The sequence below is a fragment of the Achroia grisella genome, unplaced genomic scaffold (genome assembly GCF_030625045.1).
Source record: "Achroia grisella isolate CSIRO2021 unplaced genomic scaffold, CSIRO_AGI_Agris_v1 utg840, whole genome shotgun sequence".
Taxonomy (NCBI): domain Eukaryota; kingdom Metazoa; phylum Arthropoda; class Insecta; order Lepidoptera; family Pyralidae; genus Achroia; species Achroia grisella.
In genome coordinates, this window is record NW_026713038.1 from 94847 (window position 1) to 112098 (window position 17252).

The following is a 17252-nucleotide window of genomic DNA, read 5'->3' on the forward strand; positions in this document are numbered from 1 at the left end:
TACGTCAAGAGTCACTGAGAAGGTCATCTTACAAGGTACATTATTCAGGTTTTAGCAGCCGTTGTGTGTGAACCAGGACAGGTGCTAGAGGTCTTGGCCGATGTTAAAACGTTTGCGTGTTAGATTCCTCTTATTAGATTTTGATGACATTGTTAACATCTAAATTGGAACACTTCTAAGTGTTAAGATATTCATAAACGTTATTATATGCTATTGTTCTCTTATTATAGTTCCTTGACTGATTCCCATCTCACCACAAATTAATACTCACTCACACTCATTACATAGTATAAAATAAAATCGCTGTTGCTGTCTGTCCGTCCTTATGTATGCTTAAATCTTTAAAACTACGCAACGGATTTTGAAGCGGTTTTTTTTAATAGATAGAGTAATCAAGAGGAATGTTTATTTATAATACATGTACGCCAATGCGAAGCCGGGGCAAGTACCTAGTATCATATAAATGCTAAGTAGTAAACTTGATTGTAAATTTAACAATAATAATAATCCAGGACATTCATACAAGGCCGTCTAGTCCCAAGCTATATAGAGCTTGTATTATTTGTACTAAACAACTGGTAGAAACTCTTAACTGTATACACAATAGACATAGATAACACCCAGTTCAATACAGACAACCGTATTCAAATATACAAAAGTGATATCGTACGAGGAATCGAATCTACTACAATAGGAAATAAAGCGGTATGCTAAATTTATAGAACACTTATAACTATCTAAATTACGGAATAGAACCGAAAAGAAATTTAATTTTAAATTAAAAACGACAATATTTATAATGTAAAATATTTAATTCTTCATCTAACTTCCCGGATATTAATCTAAAACATTATAAACATAGAATGATTACTGAATTTTTATCATTACAACTAATATATGATGTAAAAGTAAGTCATTGTATTGCTTAATTGTTGTAGTTTTATTTTATTCGTTTATAGATAATAGAAAAAAAGACTTGGAATAAGGAGAAAATATATTAATTTGGATAGTATACTGACATAAACAGAATAGACTAATAGAAGTAATAATCAAGAATCTACAAAAGGAACTATAAATTTTAAATACAAATTTAGAATATAATACGCATTTCTTATTAACAAGTTACAACATTAATTAATCATTGTAAAATTTGGCATATGAATAACATTAGAGACGAGAAAGAATGTAGAGTTATGGTCACACAAATGAAGAACATAACGAAGGCATAGATTTGACATATCATAACAGTATGTACTATATAATAGACCTACCTGAATAAAGATATTTTGAATTTGAAGTCGCGAGCAAAAACTAGTATGTTATAAATGTAGAATAACAATTATTTAATAATTATAATAATCAACGATTCGCCTCACCTCCGATCAAAAGCTTCAAGTAAACAAGTTTTAGCTTTATTGTAGTTAAGTTTAAGTTTATTGCATGATATGCATGATAACTGTAAATAACAATTCATAATGTTATAACAGTTAATGGTTTATTTACTGCTTAATCGTTTTAATTAGTTAGATGCAGTTATAATTAATTGAAGGCTTTTTTACTTAGTTTATATAGTTTTTCACTTAATACTCTTAGTATAAATGCTAAGTTTGTGCGAATTAATAGATACATGTATTGGCTACCCATTTATGCTAAAACTACTGCATTGTCTCTAAACTATTTTATTACTGTAGTTGAATTTTTATTATATACTATCTGACGCCGCGACTTCGTCCGCGTGGAATTTAACATTATTTTTCTAAAATAAGAGTAGTCTAAGTTACTCCTTATTACATTAGCTACCTGCCAAAAATAGTCCCGTCTAAATCGGTCCAGCTGCAGCAGTTTCAGAGATTAGCCGGAACAAACAGACAGACAGATAAAAATTGTAAAAAATGTTATTTTGGTGTATGTACCGTATATATTTCTATGCATGTAGTAAAAAACGGTTATTTCAATAGTACAAACAGACACTCCAATTTTATTTATATGTATAGATATAACAGTTGATGGTTTATTTACTGGTTATTCGTTTTAATTAGTTAGATGTAGTTATAATTAATTGAAGGCTTTTTACTTAGTTTATTTACTTTATATTTAGCTTCTGTACAATAAAAATGTTTTTCTCACGTAATACTCTTAGTATAAATGCAAAGTTTGTGAGAAATTATATATAGATGAATGGGCTACGTATTCACGCTAAAACTACTGCATTGTCTCTAAAGTATTTTATTACTGCAGTTGTAGTTTTGTTATATATTCTTAATTGCACTAATATATATTATAGTAACACTAGCTGACCGAGCACGTACATTATTTTGCCATATAAATTAATATTTTTTAACTTTAGATCTTTTAAATTAACTCTAAAGGTGATCAACAATAGGGGATGAAAGTTTGTATGAAACTTTGTCAATTTTAAACCGATCGGGCTGAGAATTTGCATGCATAAAGCTACATACTATGACAAAGGCATCCCCTAAGAATAAGAATGAATTTTGAGAAATTCCACCCCTAAGGGGATAAATTAATACGAGTGAAGCCGCGGGCAAAAGCTAGTTAGTAAATAAAGGTTGATGGTAGAACGATGAAAATTAAGGTTTGTTATTATTTTGTTTGCCGAATCGAAATAAACCAATACAATCTCCGAAAGAAAATAAAAATGAGGTGGACTACCCTTATCAAAATAAAATAGTTTTTTAGATTATATTTTTAAGTAAATACTTAATATACATAGAACACCCATACCGATACAAACAATCATACTCTTGAATACAAAAGTTACGATACGAGGAATCGAACTCACGACCATTGGTAACGCGATTTACTAAACCACAAGACCCCCGAGGCCGTCAATTACAATTACTAATCATGTTGCAATTTATGCCAACTAATAATCTTCACAAATAGTAATTGGAGATGTTATGAATGAATTAATCATTTCAACTACCTGTCTATAGCTATGACCTGTAATTTCTAATACAATTCAATAGTGTACACAAGATTATGTGAATCTACGCAAGTACTCTCACTATAAACATTCTCACAGTAAATGCTTACGGGTTTACTCAATATTGGCTATTGTTTTACATGAAAACGGTGAAAACAGTCATAACTATTCTCTCTTGTCAAAAACAATCGCTGTCTTGGAAAGTCTTTTGTAGATTGTCACCTTGTCATAGCAATACATTTCTTTTGCATTTTTGGTTTTGAAAGAAAAATGTTAATGAATATTTTTAGACATTCTAAAATTATAGAAAAGAAATCAGATATTACATAAATAATAATGGACAATTTTAATGTAAATAATATATTTGACTTAAATGACAATATTTTGTTATTACTATATTTTCTTTATTTGACGACCTCGGTGGTCTAGCGGTCTAGCACACCGCTTTACGTCCGATGGTCGCCAGTTTGATTCCTCGCACGGCAAAAACATTTGTATTCATGAGTATGTTTGTTTGTATCAGTAGGGTGTTTACTATGTATAATATGTATGTATTTAAGAAAAAAAATATCTATGTTATCAGTTATCTAGTACCCATAACACAAGTTTTAGGTATCTTAACTAAAGTCTAGATGGCGCTGTGTGAATTGTCTTGAGATTATTATTATTTATTACAATTGCCTTAAAATGCTTTAAATGTTTATATTAGTGGTCACCCAATGATCGAAAATCTACGATAATAAATTTAAATATGTGTTAACATTATTGGATTAAATTATCAACGACGATTTGTGTCAAAAACATAGTATTGTATGTTATAGTTTTTTATTAATTTAATATATTTTTTATGAAATAGAAATTACGTACGGCAGTCCTTCTCTAAATTACTTATAAATGTGCGAAATTTCATATAAGTATTTAACTTTATATATGAATATAACGATATTTCGGAGATTAATTTGATATGACCATATTACGCTGAATATATTCGACAAGATATAACGTGGCAAGGGGCGTTGTCAGTTGATAATGTCTCTGATTACTATGTATCATATGATAGTGGTAATATTATATATAACTGTTATTATAGATGTATAGTTAATATATTAATAGGAATCTTAACGCGTCAAAAGTATTATTTAAGTGTCCTCGCCTCAACACGACAATGTGCCCAGTAATTGCAAAATAAAATTTAAATCCATTAAAAATGTTGGTTGTTAAAAAATATGACATATAGAAGAACCTGCGACCTCTGGCTTCGTTTTGCAATACCATCTAACTAATAGGCCAAGGATGGTATGCATTGTTTATTTTTCTTTTTGTCACTAAGTGAGAAAAACATATCAACGCCATTATTGAAAGTTATTTATTCAAATAAGTGGTTTGACGAAATTTTATGTCTTGGTACAATACATATATGGTTTGGTATTGTATAATCAATAGGTACTAGATAGCAATATATGTAGAATTCTGTACTAATCCTTTTTTTTATTTATTTGAGCAACCAACAAGACATACAGCATGAGGTTACAATTATTATAACTTGCAAAGAGTTCAGGTATATAGTGTTGACTTAATTACTGGTTACCACGGTATGTGTAAATGTTTACAGAAGTTTATATATATATATATATATATATATATATATATATATATATATTATATTTATATATATATTTATATTATATTTATATATGTGTATGTGTGATTATACGTTTTAATTTTAAAAGAAGTAAAGGTCATAATATCTAACAGATGATATGTGAATTTTAACTATAACTCATCATTTAATTAGATTAATAATACACAAAATAATTAATAAATATATAAGAAAGGTATACAACAAGATAATACATATTTATTATTTGACAATTACTTTACTATTACCATAATTTATATTGTTTGTTCATTAGTACTTTAGAAATGTTATTAATGAACAAATTGATTCCAGCTTCAGCTCGATCAATTGGAAGAGGTCTCTTCCATAATATAAATTGTAATAGAATTAAGACATTATTTTCTAGCTAGTTGAACAGGTCTGTCACTTACCATAACAATCTATAATTTGAATCACTTAAATAAATGACAAATTACCATGGCTTTGTTATTAAATAAAATACAATTAAATGAATGCGCGGTATTATGTCGTCGAATTATATGCACTTATATGTTATTAAGTGTTCACGATGCAAGCGCGCGTCCGTTGGATTACGAGACGTTGAAAGATTGTCATATATATGTTGAACATGTCACTTGTATTTATGAGGTGTTATTTTAATATCAACTATTTATTTTTGTTTGTAATGTAACTGGGAGGAAAAACAAAGCCTACCTGATGACAAATGGTAATCGTCGATTGGTAGCCTACATACTAGAACAGCACTACGGACATCACGTTATCATGTGGTGCTCGAGATACCCATATGTTTTGAAGGTAGATAGAAGTTTAAGAAGGTTCTAGACGCCGACGACTTTTTACACACTCTATCTCAATGTTATTGTTGATAGATAGATTGTTAGAAATATTTTCGATATTGCTGTAATGTTATCTTGAGTTTTTATCATTTCAAAAGTACATAAAGTGCTAAATTATATATTTGATCGAGAGAGCGTAATGGCCTGGCACTTAAGTACCTCCAATTAAAGTACTTAGAGGTCAGAGATCGAATTGAGAGATAATAGATCTATGTAAATGGGAACTTTAGTGTCCTACAGTCATATAAAACACTAATTATAAATAACATCAAAGTGAAAGTCGTCCTTGATCCTTGTCACCTGGTACTAAACAACTGATAAATATATATATGTGTATATTTTTTATATTTGTAGAATATATAATATTCAGACAAATTCAAAAAGAACCATACTCATGAATACAAACGTATGTATCGCGCGAGGAATCAAACCAGCGACCATCTGAAGTAAGTCGGTGTGCCAAACCGCTAAATCACCCAAGTACGTATTATGTATGTACACGCATTTATCTGCGTATATTGATTCGTAGCATACCATGTTCAATACACAATATACCAATACACTATATTTATTCGTATCTAATTGTATACTATTACAATAACAAAAAACTCGAGTAGAGCATTCTACTTTAAAGTCGGTTAAGAAAAGAAAGATTTGTAAATACAAATATGTGCGTGAACAAACGCATTACGCAAATACAAACCTGTACATACTAAAGCTAGCATAATGTAGAAAGTGTTTTGCATAAACACGGAGTTACAACTGGCTCTTACGATTCCTAGTTGACTTGTCCAACTGGTATACATTACGTGGATGCTCACTTTTATTTTTATCATTATGTGAATTATAAGAACACAAGTAAACACATAAGATTACAGTACGAACCGTCATAATCATTATATTATTACTTTTGAATAGTCATTACAAACATTGGACACTGTCTCATCATAAGAAGAACGAGCAAGAAACTTGCGCTGACTTTATATTTTTAAGTTTAAGTGTGTGTATATAATATAGTTTATATAGAGAAGAGCGATTTTTTTAATGAGCCAGCCATTTCGACCATAAAATACACACTAAATTAATAAAAAAACATTACACACACTACCATTTATATTTGATACACGCATAGAAGTATTTGATAATATAATCTTAATAATATATTTAAATTATAATTTAAATTAAATATGGTCAACCATTGGGTGACCACCAGTATTTACAAATATGTATTGATTCATCTTTATATACGAAATTTTTTACTTTTTATCAAATTCCTTTAGATAACTGCGATTTATTATCTTTATTAAGCTAACTGAATATTGGTTCTATATATATATATATATTTAGATACCACAACATAGATAAAAGCAACTCATGATTCTGACGTATATATTCTAGAGAAAGGTTAGCTTAGTCATAAATGTACGAGTACAGACAGCAAAAAGGGTATTTTTATATTATTTATTTATGTTAATGTTTAATTAAATATAGATAATATTTTGTCAAAAAACATGACTTATATGAGTAACTACAGGAAATTTGAATTTGAATTTAATGCTGTCTAGTCATCAGTAAAGCATTAAGCTTCTTTGTATGGTATGCTCCTGGTATGCTCTTATTTCTTTGTAAATATATTTTGGTCTGAATGGTGAGATATGGTAGTGAAATACAGACATGATATTTTATAATAACAACGCATGATAAATACCACGCGATTCACATGATGAATTGGCATGAATTGTTTTGTAAATATATACTTTTTAATATATAAAACCCGCCAGAGTATACTGTTAGCGCAGGCGCATGCACCATACCATATTTATCCATCAGGAAAAGAAATATACATAGAAAACACCGAGACCAGTACAAACAATCCTACTCATGAATACAAATGTTTGTACAGTGTGAAAAATATGTATATATTGATTTATTCTATGTATTTTATGTATCCATGTTATATATAGTATTTTTATTTGCTTTTTCTGTATATTTTAAATATATATTATATTTACATATTTATTATAGTTTTTATTGTCACAGTTTATTTGCCACTACTGCCCTACAACGCTTTCTATTTGTACCTAAAGGTTAGCTGGTAGAGAATGCCATATGGTATTATGCTCGCCTTTTGTGCACGTGATTTTGTACAATAAAGAATAAAAAAAAGACAAAATTGAACCCGAGACCGTCTGAAGTAAACGGCGTGTTAAACCGCTAGACACTAGTAATTATCCCTCCGATCGATCCCCCATCTAATTCAAACGGGGATCGAAATTACGACGGCCTGAGCCGAGGCTCGAGCCCCTAGCGGTACCCTCAGACTAAAGTCGTATCCCTCAGACGGAAGTTGGCCTTCAGCCGCTCCATAAGTCCCTCCGCGGGTTTGGAGTGCCATCTGCACTCGCCCCCCATCGTCCAGTGAAGCTGTAAAGGCCAGCTGCGACATTAAAGTCCGCAAAAAAACTAGTAATTACATTAAATATCGGAATGTGACAAGCGTGACAATAAGTTCAATGATCTCGTGTCATATCGTGCCGTCGCAGCGTGTTGAATTCGCTACGGAAGTGGAATCTAGATGAATCCGCGTAGAAAATTGCATTAAATTATTTACAACTTAGTGAAGCAATCTATGTTGTTTTCATTCATGTTTTTGTAACTTTTGTTAGGTGTTATTAAATGGAGTACAATGACTAGTTCTTGAGTGATTCTATATGAAAGTACCGTCATGTTATAACGTGGTATTTTAGGCAATATATTTACAATATTAAAAGTTTAAAAATTAGGTTACATATTTTAACGAACAAGGTGATATTTTGTTAAAAAAATTGTGTCCATTTTATTACTTGGTAGATTTACATAAATATTATATATACATTTTATACATTTATGTATACATTTTATTTAATTAGAATACACTTTACTTACAAATCATTCACGCACCCAGAAATATAAACAATATAATATTTAATTTGTTAAGAAAAAGCCAATATTCTCTCAGACCATATCTTACCACGTTTCATTTTTATTGAGTTCCTATTGTATCGGGTAAACATAAATTAATAAACCGAAATATCGGATCCCGTGATTTTGACTAATTATACGTATAAATAATGACCGCGTCAAATTTAAAACATTTACAGTGGAATTTATAAAAATAACAACTCTACAGTAAATTAATATAAACTTAACCAATAAAGATTACTGAAATTCCTATTTCAGTATCATATGATAAAGACTCATCAATTACAAGAGTAGATTTTCACGCCTAGTAATTATAAAATAAGAATCTTATCAATTTTAATGAACATTATTAGACCAAGCAATTGTAATTTCATATATTCACTCTTAAAATATACTGAAAATTATACAATAGACTTCAATTAATTTATAAATCAATTAATGTTAAATAGCGTCTATAAAAAAGCATTATAAGGTATTTTGATACATTCCTCCATAAGGTAATCTAGTAATAAACGTAATACTAGATATGCCTGTATTCTAATAGCTATATTACTGTAAGTTGTATCTAAATCCGTTCAGTAGTTTTTGCGTGAGAGTTGAGAGAAACAAACTCCATTCTCACAAACTTTCGCGTTTTTAATATTAAGAAGATTTATAAATCGATTTACGTTAAATGTCGCCTATAAAGAAGAGTCATAAGGTATTATGATCTATCCTATCATAAAGTAACTAAAACAAAATAGAACGTTTTCTTTTCATGCTCAACTCCAGGTGAGTTTCGTATCATTAAATTAACGAGAAATTAGATTTTTTTTTTATTATTTATTTAGGACTAACAAACAGTAATACAATATTAAATATACATACAATATGTGATGAGATGAAAGATAAATGTATCACCAACGACGTTAATCAATATTAAGATAATTATATAATCATGCAAATTTGTCTAAATGTGGTGTATTTTATAAGTTACAAACATCGACTCAAAATGCAACTTATCTATTAATATCCGTAAAATGAAATAAAATAAAATAATAATAATAAATAAAAAAAAAAATGCTCGACTAAGAATAAAAATTAACATCTATTAAGTTAAGTGGGTATGTGACAAATTCTGACCAACCATCTTTTTGAATAATGATGGTCTAGTAGCAAATATATCTATATTAGAGAATTCTATCATTAAATGTAAGAAGAATTTAGAACCTTTTTCTTTTATTCAATGATCGTGTCGGTCGAGTTCACTATAATAAGCTTAAAACGTTAATCTAAGGAATAACAAATACCACGCGGAAAAGTCGCATCCATCAGCTGGTTATACAATAAAAATCTTATAAATTTTAATGAACATTATTTTACCAAGCAATTGTAATTTCAAATATCCAGTGTTAATGTATATAATATTTATAAACTTATTACATAAGCTATGTATTAACAAGTAAGTATTTATATAATATAGAATACTCATTAATTATAGAACCTTAGTGAAAAATTTTAATCTGATAATTTTAATACTTATACAACATGCACAGAATTTCTTTTACAAGTGGTATGTTATTGTTTTTGTGGAGAAAAAACAATAGAAACTTAATTAGTAGAGTCTTACTTGTTTTTTTATAATATTCGTGTATTATATTTCTTTCTTTATGAGTTAGTTACCAGACACTATATCTTATAGTTTTTTTCGGACTACTCTAATGCTGTTGGCCGCAGCTGGTCCGGACATTAGGGGCGAGTCCAGATGGCACTCTAAACCCGCGGCGGGACTTACGGAGCGGCTGAAGGCCAACTGACGGATACAACTTTGTCTGAGGGCACCGCTAATGGTTGGAACCTCGGCTCAGGCCATCGTAATATCGATCCCCGTTTGAATTGAACGAGGGATCGATCAGTGGGGCTCTATCTTAAAGGAGTCTGATTACACCGACGTTACCATTCCGGAGAACTGACATGTCATGCTTAGTCCTTTGTAAAACTGGCTTATATAATAACTTAATAGAAATACATCTTACACAGCTAACTGCTTGATGTTTTAAATAGTTCCGATAGAGGTAGGTAGCCATGATTACACCCAACCAAAATTTTCATTATGTGCCAGTTTTTCTCATATTTTTTATAATAATGTCGTTGTCTTATTATTTAGTATTATGATCAAAATAGATCTCTACGGTCAAGGTTCCATTTTGGCGGACATTAAAAGTTGTATGTTAAGTTAAACTGGCAATTACTATACAAGGTATATACCATCAAAATTTCTTTCAGGAGTACCACTCAATATGATTTAATTTGATCTCGATTGGATTGTGTAAGGTATTAACTTGTTAATGAGTATTGTGGTATAACTCATTATAATCTGCTACTAAAACTGTTACTATAAGAGTTTTGATATTAAAATATTCACCTATAGTAGTACATATATAATCACGAAGGAAATTTTAATAGAATTGAACATAAACAGTCTACGGAAATTCTCCCACACACACCATTAATAAAAGAGTCAAAACAAGTAATACGAAATGTCGATACACATACAAGTAATACGAAATAATCGAACGGATGTAAATAGAAAGAGTACCAATTAGCCTTTCTTTTTTATTTATTTATTTACTGTCTGGCCTTTCACTCCATGAAAAAAACATGAACATACGAATGGTCATTGGCCAACCGTGAAATAAAAATAATACTTGACCTTAATCCGAATAAACTTGATATTAATTAGTGTATCTTCCGGTCTTTATATCGCTTAAAATAGAGTTCAATATTCAAGTGATTTATCGACATGTGTATAACTACATTCCTACCGGTTATAAGTTTTTTTCGTACAGTATCCAGTTGTAACGGTGTATGAGAACTTTGGTGTTTAAAATAACTTATTTTGCAATGTTCGCAATGAACAACAGCTCTGCAGTATCTTTTACGTTACAACAACTTCCTGACTGTAGGCCTCTTTAATATTTACTCTTTGATATCTAAAAATAATGTATTACACTATTTTTAGACCTCAAAGAGTATGTTTAATTTAAGTAAAAATTTTATTTTGAATAATTTATATTTATAATATATTTAAAAGTATATATATTTTTTGTTATAATCTGTGGGGTCTGTGTGAGTCAGTAATTATTTTAGTATTCGATTGTAATAAACATTTACAAAATTTGTTTATTTCGTTGTGTAATTATTGTATAACGAAATTTACAAATTCTGTTGTTGATATTCCATTTTTGCTAAAACATTCATTTGTTATTTTCTTTCTATGAGAGGAACATTGAAGAGATTTTTCAATTCATTTCATCCGACATAATAATGTTTAAGAAAATAAACATATATGAATAAAAAAGAGATAATTTAAGGTATTCTATAAATTGTTTATTTATTAGCACAAAACATATTTAATATATATGCAAAAATATTTATAAATTATATAAAAATAACATTTTTGTTATACTTACATATATTATGTTTCTGCAGTTTTACTATAACGAATGGTCGTTTATGTCCAAAACTAGTTTAATCGTGGCAATTACCTTGGACTATCACATCAATGGTCATACATAATCTCAGTTGAACAACTTAATGTGAACAAGGTACAGATGTAAAAGTGCTATCAGTTACGGCACGAATATCAATTCGTTGGTGATGACCGTTGATGATCAATTAAGTTCTTAATTTTTTATTTATTTGAAGACTTTATTGCGCTGTACACATATACAGAATAGTAGTAATATAAAATATTTAAATAAACTTGTACAATAGGCGATCTTGCCGTCAAGCTGTTTGTTGGTTGTCTGGAAGAAGCTTGAGCTGAAAACTGCATACCGATCAGCTTTAAGTAGAAGCTTGTAGTATGAGAAGATAGTAGATTGATGTCAATCAATTATCAAAGTTTCTGTAATATGCATAGGCAATCGCCTTTTTTGTTGCTCTTTTTGATGATTAATTATTTGCTCTCTTCCTCAAATGGGTTTGAAATAGAAAATCTTTCCCACCTAGCTTACAACAGTTTTGGATTGTTGTAGAGCACACGTAATGACACAAACTTAATACTATGACGAACTCTGTTCTATCCTGTCCATATTTGTTAAGTGTAATTGTATGTGGACTTGTCTACTGATATAAGATATATAATTCGTTTATTTGATTATTAGCGACCCATCCCGGCTACGTACGTATGTATTACAAATCTTCGAATTTCTTGGCTTGTTCAATACAATAACACGCATGTATTATATATATAAACATTCCTCTTAAATCACTCTATCTATTGCTGAAAATTGCATTAAAATCTGTTGCATAATTTAAAAGATATAAGCGAACAAATAGCGGCGACGAATTTGTTTTATGCTATGTAAAGATTATTCATATCACATAATAACAAATCACATAACATCCATTTTATTTGTTGTATTCTTTCATGTGTTAGAAACAGTAAATTAATCTTATCGTGAATAGTACCCTTGATCTCTTTTATGCAAAAGACCGTTTAAAGGATGTTTTATTTTAGAACGGTCTGTTTATGTTTTTTAGTTATAGAGACTACCATAAGAACAATCAGATGAAAATGTTTTTTTAAAATACCTTGCATTGTAATAATAGATGTGTGTATAAATAAATATATAATGATATTAACCATCCAAAACTTTTCACACAGCTGGATCTCTAACTGAACTAAACAGAGCTTGTACTATACAAACAAAATGGATGGATTTTTTTTGTACATACAGAATACTCTCATACATAGAAAACACCCAGATCAATACAAAATATTTTTATCATGTAAATAATAGAACCCAATCAGAAGTGAGGTGAGCTAACTGCCCGATCACCGAGACCGTCGTTGTACTTGTATGTTTTTCATTTCAATAGGTTTATAACGAAACTAAAAGCAATGCAGATTTTGATATATGTTTCTAGTTTCTAAAGTAGGTGGATCCTTAAGAGTAACAATCGTAATTTCACCGTCATGGGATCAACAGTCATCAAAATTCTTATCGCAATTTTGACCTCGTAAGTTGCTAGTTTTAATCTATTTTGTATTCAGTCTCGCTGCGAGCCGATGATTCTCAGATGGCGTAGTTTTGATACAATGATGAAATCTGGAACGTATTTCCATAGAGCATCTAATATTTTATGGAACTCGTTCACCAAACATGTGGCATTTGAAGGTTTATTTAGATTAATGTATTTAATGGAGGAAACGCGAGCAGTTCTTTGGCTACCTTATCCAATGATATTAGTTGACCTCCATTTGTAATTTATTGTATTGTAGTGTTATGAACCAGATATATTTCAATTATAATATATTCTGTACTAGCCGTTGTTTGTGTGAGCTAAAAAAAGCTAAATTCCACGTAGACGAAGTACTCGCTACTTCGTCTGCGGAATTTCGCTTTTTTTATAATAAATTTCTATATAAAAAAAAAACTTTCTAAAATACAAGTTACTTTTTATAACATTATCTGTTGATATCAATCCGTCCAGGAGTTTTAGCGTTTAGCAACAGAAATACAGACAAAGGTTTTTAAATTAATATGAAAGTACAAACAGATACTTTAATTTCAATAGATATAAACATATCTATATCCATACATTCCTGAGGATTCCCCCTCAGATCGATCTCCCATCTAATTCAAACGGGGACCGATGTTACGACGGCCTGAGCCGAGGGTCGAACCCCTAGCGGTACCTTCAGACTAAAGTCGTATCCATCAGGTGGGAGTTGGCCTTCAGCCGCTCCATAAGTCCTTCCGCGGATTTGGAGTGCCATCTGCACTCGCCCCCTATCGTCCGGTGAAGCTGTAAAGACCAGCTGCGGTCAACAGCATTAGAGTAGTCCGAAAAAAGAGGATTAAGATACATAATATCTTCGTACCATATGGTATGTGGTACTGGGGTGAGATACACCCTTCAAACCCACACAGCTTCAAACTATTTGGGGGTAATAACCGTGAAAGAGGTAAGAAAGTAACTGGACTTTGGTAATACATTTTTATAAATTCAACAAGTCTATTTGGAAGATATTAAAAAAAATATGATCTATAATTGACTAACCTTTTCTACGTCAGGTGACAATCAAATATAACCTATGAAATAACTAATACAAACTCTGCATATGTAATATATATGCAATTGTATGTTATGAAGGAAAGTTATATGTACCCATAACCCAAGTGAAAGTGTTCAGCGTCTAGTTTCAATGCTAATTAAATCCGGTAAATTCAGAATTTCTCTATATTATTCTTACAAATATTTTTGTTTGTAAATAGTACTATCTTAGAAAAGAGTAGCTGTCTCATTGGATATGTATCTATTTCAAAATATTAAAGTTTTACTGAAATATCTGTACGTGGAAAAAAGTATCATATAAATTGTTTTTATATTGCATGTGCTAGAAAATAAACTTATATATTATTATTATATCTAGTGTAGAAAGAAACAAAATCTTTAAAAATATAGTAACCTTTATTTTAAAATATACTGCAGTAAAAAATCATAAGTTTTATTAAGTAAGATTATTTAAAAGAAATAATTTAAAAAAAAATCTTTTTTTAATACATATTGATATGGGTTCTTCATTCTTTGTTTAATAATGTATATAGGTACCTAAGCACGAACAACTAACCATAATCCAATTTAAGAACTAGAATATTAATCTTATTATGGCTGTTTTATTTCCGTGTAGTAGATATTATCCTTAGCGAGTTCAATTTTTTATGGCTCAATTAAATTAAATTATTAATACAAAACGTATATGAAGAAAAAACTAAAGAAATCTGTACTATACAATGTTAACTAAAGTTATATGTTTGCCATATAAGTGGTTAATATAAACATAACTTACACCAGCACGTCGAAATAAAATTAGAGGATTTGGAAATATCGTTGATGTCTTTTATATGAGCGACGAAAATAGTAAGTTTATTTTTAAATGAAGCTACATCTTTTACAAACATTAATTTACTATCATTAGCAATGAACCAAATAAGATATTTATTTGCAAAAATATATCAATTACGATTAGATGATCGAATTTAAACCTGCTGACCACAATCGTGGAGACCACAATTCTTATCACATTATGCATGGCCGCCCACGGTAAAGAATTAGTATCTATTAGTATATACTTCTTCAAATACAGCAATAAGTAGAAGATATATTATTTTATTTTACAAGCATATAAAATTATATATGAATAAATTAATACCTGTAATTCTAAATTGACGGCCTTTCTAAATTACTTCCGACGGTCGCGGGTTCGATTCCTCACACAATACATATATTTTTCAGTTATTAAGAGTATAATTGTTTGTATCAGTCTGAATGTTTCCTATATATATTTTTTATGTATTTACAAAAAACATCTAGGTATTTATCAGTTGTCTAGTACCCATAACAGAAACTCTGCCTAGGGACTAAGCGTTATGTGAATTTTCCAGGTCATATAAAAAAAATATACCCAATTATAGGGTAAGTACCTATCAATAATATATCGAAATTTTTTCTATTCGTCGTAAAAGTTATATAAATAGAATTGCATTCTACATAATCGAAATACCTTCCATATTTGAAATCAGTTGACAATAAATTTCTATTGATTCCACATATTTATAAGAAAAAATCATCGAGACATCGTACAACCGAAGCAACAACCTTGACAATAGTCACGGTGTTTAGTCGATAAAATGTCGGTATCGACAAGTGGTCATTTCACACGCAATTTCTCCACTGCGCTCCAATAATTCTATCGCTCGCATATATCTACATTTCTCCCTAATTGTAGGTATGCACTGTTTTTAAATACCATCGAATTCACAATTTTGGCGGCAGAAAGTATTTTGAAAAAAATTTGGATCTATTTTGTTATATTTATCTAGACTGACAAACAAGCTGACCAAGTGATGGTAGGTGGAATTGTTTTATATACCTATGTAGACAGGACTACTCATAATATTATATACAATGTGGTACCACTCAAGCATTACCTCTTCTGAGGTAGTTGACTAGAGACTGAGTAGCCCCTGTAATTTCTAATTGTATTGTCATCGCATTTCCAATCAGAACACAGCTTACAAAGAATTCGATCATTTGGAAAATTCTGTATCTATAATAATAATAATAAACTTTATTATCCAATAAAACACTTTTAAATTTAATACACATCTAAAAGAGTATGCATATACATTAACATAACAATAATTTGGATTCGCAGTATCTAAAAAAATATGCATAGGTTTATTATTATATTATAACATATTAACACTCAGGTTGTGCCCAGATGAGATATTCCTATTACAGAATACTAGCTTAGGGATTCCCTAGGCTAGTATTCTACGACACCTTTACCATTTACTACCTGACTCACGCAACTTCTTCTATTCCACATCGCCGCATTTAGACAAAATTTTTCATCCTATTGGCTATAGAGTAATGGAATATAGCCTATGTCACTGACAAATAATGTGACTTTCTATTGGTTCAGTAGATCTAGAGATTGTCCCCAACAACCTCATAAACTTTATTCAATATTTAAATATTTGGTATAGATACATAAATATTTACTTTTAGACGGACAACAGTCAATAAATATAACATTACTTATTGAACATTACCAAATTTTCAGAAATAATTGAAATTAAAATACTGTAGACAAAAATTTATTAAGAATCTTCTGCAATTTTGAATTCAAATATTGAAATATATCAAGCTTCTAATAATCATATAATGTAACTGCAAGCAATATAAAATGTGTGAACTTATGCTTTCACAATCGCATATTAGGTTAACTAAACATCACAATGTTGACTCCGAATCAGTTAAGTTGCTAAGCAAACAATATTGACATTGAGTTTCCAGTAAACTCTCGGTTTTA